This window comes from Macrobrachium nipponense, chromosome 13 (genome assembly GCF_015104395.2).
Source record: "Macrobrachium nipponense isolate FS-2020 chromosome 13, ASM1510439v2, whole genome shotgun sequence".
In the NCBI taxonomy this organism is placed as follows: Eukaryota; Metazoa; Arthropoda; class Malacostraca; order Decapoda; family Palaemonidae; genus Macrobrachium; species Macrobrachium nipponense.
Window position 1 is genome coordinate 44,826,619 of NC_087206.1, and position 9,792 is coordinate 44,836,410.

At 34.5% G+C, this 9,792-nt stretch overlaps 1 long non-coding RNA gene across 1 annotated transcript; it reads right to left on the reverse strand.

The window, feature by feature from the left end:
• Positions 1-718: 718 nt before the first annotated feature.
• Positions 719-4,767, reverse strand: LOC135225463 (uncharacterized). The gene is made up of 3 exons (XR_010316976.1): positions 4,593-4,767; positions 3,936-4,031; positions 719-1,189 (listed from the first exon to the last, which is right to left on the reverse strand). It is a non-coding gene; the product is annotated as an uncharacterized LOC135225463 (long non-coding RNA).
• Between the last annotated feature and the right edge of the window lie 5,025 nt (positions 4,768-9,792).

Sequence of the window (9,792 nt, forward strand, 5' to 3'; positions counted from 1 at the left end):
CCAGATCTTCTTCCCTCGTTTCAACGCTTTTGACGTCATCCTGCTTCGCCTTTGATATGGCAACAATGTTTGTCCGTTGGGCATTGTTCGACCGTGTGAAAGCACCTTTAGTACTCATTTGTCCCATTTACCTAGACTCAAAATTGTGATAAAAGCATTTTAACTTTTAAAGATTAAGGAATGTATGAAAATACGTAACAATGTGATAGTTTTATTCAAAACTCAAATTTAGCTAGCTTACCTGGAACGAGGTACGACCTACCATTAGTCGGTAAAGAAATTATACTAAAGATAAAAGTTCGCGTTTTTTCGTAAACAGTGATAATTCTGCAATGACATTTATTAGTTTGAAGGCCATTTTACATTTATCAAATAAAATGGAGCGAAAAAACAGCCTTAAGTGAACTCTTCAGGAATCCTGTAGCTTCATTCTATTAATCTCACGTACTACTGTATAAAACCGTAGATCTGGTGAATTTGTGTTGGAAGGTCAAAGACATGTGAAACAACCAGGCAATGTCAATTTGTTATGATCCCGCCCCAGTAAAGACTAGATTATAATTTTTTGGCCCATGGCCAAACGCCAGAAGCCGTGAGGCCATTTGGCGCATATGAATCTTTGAAAAATACAATTTATAAAAATAAAAAAAAACGCTACCACACACAAACATACACAACCGATCTAACAATTTATTCATAAAAGTAACTCAAGAAACCTAAAATAATTAAAAAATAAAATTATAATTCTTAAAATATTAAGATTTCTTAAAAATGTTACTTAACCAATTTGCTATGCCTGAGCACCTTCACCTAAAATATCGGCAAGTGTTGTTTACCAGCAAACAAGCTACGTTAGTTTTCAAAATTAGGGGACGCCACCAAAATATGCACGACAGTCATGATGCCCCACTAAAGATTAAGCCTCCTATCCTACTGAGTGGCATTCAATTAGTTTCTAATATTATGGAACTAAAACCAGTATAAGATGTCTATTGGTAAAGGGAAGCACGTTCATATTTACAAGTGATATTTATTTAAAATCTTTAATTACATCCTTTAAAGAACTTTTGGCATCAAACGCAGTATATCAGTTAACACCAGGCTCCTGTCATTTAAATATATGGTCTTGTAAAAGCAACGAACACCGGAGTACCTTAACACCAGGGTTCCAATTACTCCAATCAACAGCCTGTCAAGCAAAAATAAACAGCAGAAAAGTGGTTTGTACTTATTACATATAAAAGATAGAAAAAATGCTTTTGGTCAGTAAAATATATGTAATAAAAAAATTACATAAAGATTTAGTTCTGTAAAATCTGAGGTTTTATCCTAAATGAACTTCAATCTTCTAGACAGACCCAATTTGCTTCTGTACAGACCAATCAACCACCCAGAAAAACTTATAGAAAAGTCAGCAAACCAAGAAAGGGAGGCACCAAAATACGCTAACAATAGAATAACCAACCCGAGAAAAAAAAGCCATCAAACTTAATTGTTTTCGGAGATGCCAAGCAGAAAATTACGAAATATAAATTTTCCAAGTTGAAAAGCATAGCACGTTCTGGCAACTCTCTTCCATTGTATAAAATAGTGTAGGCCTACTATACTGAAGTGAAAAGTCTTTTTCATTGTATGATGGTATGATTAACATAAGTTTTGCTTAAGTTAAAAGATTTAAACTACCAGCAGCAGGTGTATTTTAAAATTTTAAAAGCAAAAATTATCTTAAATTTTGCCGAAACCAGTTAAGTCACCACACATACAGATACAAAGTTAACTAACATTTATGTTAACTATTGTACTATAAAATATTAAAGGTTAACTATTAAAAACATCAAAAGTTCTTGAGCAATCAAAATAATCTAAAACTAAAAAATCTAAAAGCCAGGTACGTTAGCACTCAAGACAGCTGGACTTGCACTTACACCTGGGATGGGATAGATTAGTTGAAACTACCATTGGTAAATTTTAATAATTCCAACTCAGTTTTTCTAAACTTTTCTAAACTATGCATTTTCATGCGTTAATGTGCTTTGAAGGATTATGATAGTAATACATTAATACATTGGGGAATACATTGAGGAAACTTTTTTTTGTTATCATACTCCTATTACATCAAACAAGGTTGGGGACCCCTTGGATATACGGAGTTTTGGGTTGGGTAAATCACCATTGACAACATGGCATTTGAATTTATAAACAAAACTAGGTAAAACAATCAAAGTATACCTACCAAGCTATAGTAAGCTAACTTAGCCTTATTCACTAGAGCCTAACATCCCTAAACTGTTAAAAGGGTGGTGTAACTGCGTTTTGTGCTGTATCCGCAGTTTTAAGATTCTTGGCAAGCTCTTATGTAGTACTACTGGCAAGAGGTAAAACGCTGCATGGGCTAGCTTCACGGGGCTAAAGAGGTAAATCATAGTAAAATATTGATATTTGAAAGGAAATTATAAATTTACCTTAACAGGATGGACAAACATTTCGATGGCTTTTATCCAGAACAAAATGGTTGTGGCTCATCTACAGTCATTAGAAAATGATACCCTAGGTGGTGATAGTGGCCGAGTGTCACTTAAGTGGATATAATTTAGCAACTTAAGAGTAAAAACACTTATAACAATCTTTGTAGTGCTAAATAAATAGTACCTAACAAGATAGGTTTTCAAAAACGTCATTTTAATCCCAGGCCTTCTAATCTACTCCTTAGTAAGTATCTCGTCACAATCTTTCAGTATTGTGTGAACGTTAAGATTGGGATCAACAAAATTTTCTGTTAACTTGAAAAGGAGTATCCACTGTCACTGATATTATGAGTAACCATACATTAGATCCTGGTTTAATATAACTATTAAGAGAATTAAAGTATCACCTCAGCGATTGTCAGCACCAGGATAAAAAAAGTTTAGTATATTAGTTTAACCAGAACAAAGGATTAGATATTTTTACGTGGCCAGGAACCAATTGGTCACCTAGCAACGGGACCTACAGCTTGTTGTGGGATCCGAACCACATATCGAGAAATAAATTTCTATCACCAGAAATAAATTCCTCTGATTCCGCGTTGGCAGAGCAGAGAATCTAACTCCGATCACCGGATTGGCAGTCGAGCGCGAAAACCAGTCGTCCAAAGAAACTAGCACCAGGATCAATGCCTCTACAGAATTGTTTTTGTTCTCTCAACACCACCAAACAACCAACACTAGGAGAGGGCGACCTTATGGTATTTATTATGAGTAAGTTTTTTAAGTATTTCGTCTTCAACGTCAACGTCACCGACGGGCCAATTATTATACTAATACCGAATCACCTCAATACAAAAACTTCACCAATCAACACTGGTCTTTGGCAAGATATTCAAATATTTAATAAAAGTGAGAGATTTCTAAAATTCACTTAAAACACTGGCAAAGAAAAATCTGCAATTGCCACACCGGCAATTTTACTATCTAAAAACGTGCCTTAACGATCACTTACAGTAAAACTAAATTTTCTTTGATGACTTGTCAGAAGCATAACCAGTACAGCACAAAACTATCCTAAATTTACCCTGTTTATTACACTTCGAATTAACTTATGAAGGGAATACTCCAGGCTTTCCTAAAAAAAGCCCAATACAGTTTCAATTTTATAGAAAGTGATAAAAGTACACAAAAGCACTTCATATATTTTTCGAGGATGGTGATTATATATACATTCACATATCTGATATGGTGAATTTCCCCAAAAATGTTCAAAGAGCAATTATTTTTAATGCCAAATGAATCTATGATTATGTAAGGAGATTGATCTATTAAAATAATTCCCCTACCATGCACCCGCGACCATCGGCGGGTGCATGGGAGGGGGCCTCCATTCCCTACAGGGGTCAACGCCCCTGCAGGGGTGGAGGTAAAAAAAAACATGGAAAACTTGTACAGTTTACATGACTTTACCTAGTTTTTCTTCAGTATTTTGAGTAACTTTCTGGCTGGAGAATGTTTACCTATTTCTCACAAGCGTAGTTTCATGAAATGGTACAGATGTCATATCTGGAAGTAGTTTAAAATGAGATTTTTAAGCAAAATATGGACTTGCTTTAATAAAATATACAAGATACAAACGGGAAAAGGCTTTCATTAAAATACAGATTTCAGCAGGAACTTCACTTCCAAGTACATAGTCTATTACATAGTAAATTAAATAGTACTAATTTTCACGGCCCATCATATCCACATCTGGCCCTGAAGGCCTTTTATGCTGCAGAAGTAAATTAAAATACAGTTTCATAGTTTAGAAGCGGAAATCTGGATAAAGTAATGTTATGATAAAAATAAATATTTAATGCTAGGCTATCCACCATTTTCAGTAAGTTGATATTTATCTTCAGTACAGCCAAATTCAGAAAAACTAAACATGAAATACTTAAGAATACCAATGTATTCTAATCTGAAACTGGTAAAATTTAAAAAGCATTCAAGAAACAAAGATATGCCTGTTGAAACAAGCGACTACGTAACGCACCCATGAACCCTTACAATAATGGGGAAATAACTGAAATTATGCTGCAAAGATATTAAGTTAGAAAAAGTATAGTGCACGACATTCTTTACCTTTGCAAAGCCTTAGTGAGTCTCTAACTAAACGTAGACCTTAACACGCTCGTTACCAAATTCCAATAGCAAAATCAAAGGAAATACTCCCACTGCTCATTAGCGAAGAACAGACCCAAAGACGAATTTGGTAACAACGACACTTAAGTGATCCCGACTCCAAACAGAGTCGACGTCCAAGGCCAACTAAAGACTAAATATTTTTCTTTCCGAGAAGTACCGATTGCTCTTGGCGTCACCGTCAAGGACCATGGATCACCTGTCTTAAAACTTGGACGTGGAAGAGTCCGACGTCCTTGGTTGTGTTAAAGGGGAAACTTTAAAAGAATTTGTTGATGATTTCAAACTGATTGATTGATTTCAACAGCTTCAATGATATTCATTCCTTACACTGGTGAGGGCATCATTTATTATCTCATTTGTATCCTTAATATCGTTTATGCAAAAACAAAACTGGATATCATCTGCAAATAGCTTGAACTTGACCATTACGTTCCTGTAGCATGTTTCATAATACAAGATGAAATTGGACCTATTACACTGCCTTGAGCTGCTTCTCTTTTTAATGTTTCATAAGGTGAGTCCCTATTTGTACGCAGTATTTTCTGTCTACCAGGTAGCTTTTGTATATTCAAAATCACCCTAAGTAATACCAGTTGATCGTAAATAATTTGGAAGAGGTTCATGAATAACTGGACCAAAAACAGCGCTGAGATCGAGCACCTCCAAAATACCATATTTGCGTTAACTATTGTTTCGAATAGGACGTTGACAACAGAACTTACAACGGCTTTTGTACGATATTGTTTTTAAACCGACTAACAATCCAGTAAAGCACGTGCCCTTTCCAAATAACTTTTTATCCGTTCACGAATTACGTTACATATTCTAGCATTTTGTAAATAAAAGATAAATTCTAAAGAGGCCTGTATGAAGTTCAACTTTGATTATATGTAGAGTTGTTTGTTTAAACAACAGCCGCTTTCTCAGCTGTGGGGAACTTGCTTTCTGAGATACTGACATTGATTGATCGCTTTCACTATCATACTAAGCATGGAAATATTTGAACCCTAGTAAGTTCAGATTTGACATCGGATCAGTTGCACAATTTATTTTCTTTGTCAGTTTAATAATCATAATAATAACAACGTTGTTTATATGGTTAAATTTCGTTAGTATATCGTTTGTCTGCAGTGTAGTATTTATCCGATTCGGTGTTTCAACACAAGTATTAATTAGGTTCTAAATTTTCTCCTTACAAAATTCAAGAAAATTATCGGGGAGTTTTTGTTCCCTGACATTCCAGTTCAGCTGTCCAGATGTCTATATATTTTGTTCATTTTCGTTCCTGCTCTTCGGATTTTCTGATCATGATGTTCGGTTACTTAGTCTTTTACAGTATAGGGGCTAAACACTACAGTGTAAGTTTTACGTCATCTCTTTCTAGCAAATTTAATCATAATAATTATGCATACATATAAATGATAACAGTTTTCTTTTTGTTAAACAAGGCTCCAGTTGCATTTTCGAATTTATTCACAATTTCAAGTCACTTTGTTAATAAAAAGCATTATCTGATGTAATGAATATATTTGAGTCATCTGCAAAACCTGTCACCTAAATTATCAAGAGCCTGCACCTCACTGTCGTACTGAATGGCTTTATAGAAAGCTTCTTGAACAAGACGGAATAGAGCCATGGCCAAAGGACATTCTTGTCTAACAGATCCTTTAATCAATTCAACTGAAAAAATCTAATTTCTGCATAACCCTCAATAGGAAATCAATATTTACTCTATCAAAGGCCTTCGACCAGTCTAGACTGAGCAAGGCTGCCTTTGATTTATCATTATTGACATAATGAATCATATATCTCTAATGTTATTACAATAAACAATTGACTTACCAGAACCAACGCAGAATTGAAGTTTGGAGACCACCTTATCAGTCACTAAGTGAAGCCTGTTCTTTAATATCTTCGTAAAGACTTTGTAATCAGAATTTAATAAAGTAATAGGTCACTATTCCTCTCATTTTGACAGGTCTCATGATTTTGGGATTAATTCAATTACACCTCAATTTTTGGATACCGAAAACTCAAAATGTGTTTTGATGCATTTCAATACCTCTATAAATCCATTCTTTATGATATCCCAGTATGTAAGATAAAACTCAATGGAAAGACCATCTATACCAGGAGTTGCGTATAAGACCGAGTATTCACGCCCAGGTTTACCTTTTAGTCCATCAGTTAGTTCATCGAAACTGACGTTAAAACGTAAGGCCGGGTATTCACGCACAGGTTTACTTGTCAGTCTCCCTGTCAGTTCATTGAAACTGACGTTAAAACGTACGTGTGGGCGACAGTTTGTAGACGGAGTCAGTCCTCTCACCAGATTATTGAAGAACTGATGGAATTACCTAAAGTTCTTTCGACCAACTGACAGGTGATCGCATGTCTGTGGACGGGTAAACAACGAGGCAACGATTTTATGACAGATCGCTGCTGGACTTTGCCCGGGAAGGATCTCAGCCGCTCGGACCAGAATGTGAATAAACTATGTATAGGCCTAGTTCATTTCATTGTTAGACCATGCGGTGCTATTTGTAGACCGTTGTCAGTCCTTTAAGTCAACGTAAGATGTCTGCTTAACAAACACTTGACTTTCAACTTGATTTCGTTGTTTCGGTATGAGCTAATAGTGTTGCTATTTCCTGTGATAATTTGAAAGTGACATTCACTCTAGTTACGAAGAAAGATGGTATAGAATGGTAGCACTATAAGGATGTGCTTGTGTGCGTGTATGTTTGTATTTGTGTTTGCTTACTTGTTGCAAACGTTCAATTGAAATGAAGAATGTTTGAGTAGGGGAACATTTGTTAACAATTGTAAATTGTTTGTGAAAATGATTTTGAAAAATTAACTATCACAAACACAAGCCACTAATAGAAACTCTCTCTCTCTCTCTCTCTGTGATCTCTTCATTCTGTATATCCCATTACCTTTGTTATTACAATCTTTATAGTGACGGCAGAATATTTTTCTTTTGGAAGTTTGAATTCCAAGTCAATGGCACCCGTGGTGGGGTGGGCTTGTTCTATATAAATGAGTTCATCTTTAGAATAATAATAATAATAATAATAATAATAATAATAATAATAATAATAATAATAATAATAATAATAATAATAATAAACAACTTGGACGATAAACTAGTTCACGAAATCATAGGAAATAGAAAACCTTCTTAATGGTATCAGACATCCGGTGTCTGCATATCCTCAAGAAACAAGTGGCCAACGGTACGCACGAGTATTGTGTTAGTGAATGTAGCCAAAAACAAAAATTCGTTACTCATTGGAATAACGATTGTTGACGGACGTGCGAATTGTTAGGGTTAGTTGAGACGGGCAACCAGTGCTCCTGTTCTTGCCCAGGCACGAAAAAATAAGAAAAGGGTAGAAAGGGATGGGGGTTTACAACCTTACTTTTTATGTATGTTTAATTTTTATTATTATTATATACGGAAGATGAACCGTATTCATATGGAACAAGCCCACTACAGGGGTCACCGGCTTGAAATTCAAGCTTCCAAAGAATATTATGGTGTTCATTAGAAAGAAGTAACAGAAAGTAACAGATAAACAGACAGAGATCAATTATTGGAAAAGAAAAAAAATAAATGGACAAATAACTAAATAAATAAACAGATACTCGTAAAATGTAAGGACATTATAAAATACAACACTGTTACCCGTCATTTCACGTTGATCTAGTGTTACTCATATCTGTGGCCATCACTATTTCCTTTAAGGAGAAAAATGTCGGGTTTCTGAATACGCGATGTCGAAGAAAGAAAGAAGAAAAACTACCTGACCACGGTTTGTGATCCTGAAAAACATCATCATTAACAACTGTAACCCTTTTTTCTCTCTCTGTCTTGGTAATGTTGAAGCATCACGTATATTACACACACACACACGCACACACACGTGCACATGCTCGGTGTTTTCTTGAAGGCGGTCATTATTGTCATTTGTGGTGGGTCTCAATTGCCCTTTTCAGGTGAGCGCATTTCTGCTTCAGTACTTTTGATTCATTCCTGTCCTTTGGCGTTCCTCGTTCGTAGACAGCATGTCTAAAAAGTGACCAGTCTTTGGGACATTATACCATATATATATATATATATATATATATATATATATATATATATATATATATATATATATAGTATATATATATATATGTATATATATATATATATATATATATATATATATATATATATATATATACCTAGATGGACCGAATAATATTAATAAAAACCTCAATTTAAGCATTATACACGAAGCATGGTAGTACACACACTAGATTTCCTATTATATTCCAAAAGGAGTGATTTCGCGTGCACTGTCATAGGTGAATATACCAATACACTGTTATTCTACGCAAAAATAAAGTCTCTCTCTCTAAACTTTATCGAATGCAAAGCCTTAAATCTAAATGAAGGAACAAATGAAGAATTCCAGACCTTCGGACAAGATATGAGAGAGAGAGAGAGAGAGAGAGTAATAATAATAATAATAATAATATCCTTTATTCCAATAATACATTGGGTTTTTCTATTTACATCAGGTGATCAACAAGGTTTAGAAAGCGCACATTAAAGCTATTAAACAATAAAATCATAGTATACTATAACAACATACACACATACATACTATACATATCTATATATACATATACACATACATACATATATACAAAACCTGAATTAGGAAATCACAATTTCGGTTATAAAACATTGTTCTAGAAACAATAATTAGTAAAATTACTCCAACATAAAATGTTCTTCATAGATAATGGTATGTCTTAAAAAGCGGTTATTGACGTGAGACGTGGCTAATGTCAGGTACGGTTGTTTTCCTATAAAACTTATCTACGAAGCTTAATTTATTGTTTAAAAGGTGTTTTCTTAGTTTATTTTTAAAAGATCTTAGGGATTCTTCGTCTTTCAATGAGCCAGGTAAACTATTCCATAACTGTGGACCTTTAGTATTATTTCCCTGATCCTATATCGGTATTGGCTCTTCTGGACACTAGATTATTTGCTTGTCTTGTAGTCATCCCTGTCACCGAGTCAACGGTTCTAAAATTATAAAAGCCAGTTCGGAAAAACATTTTTTAAAACTTTAAAAAC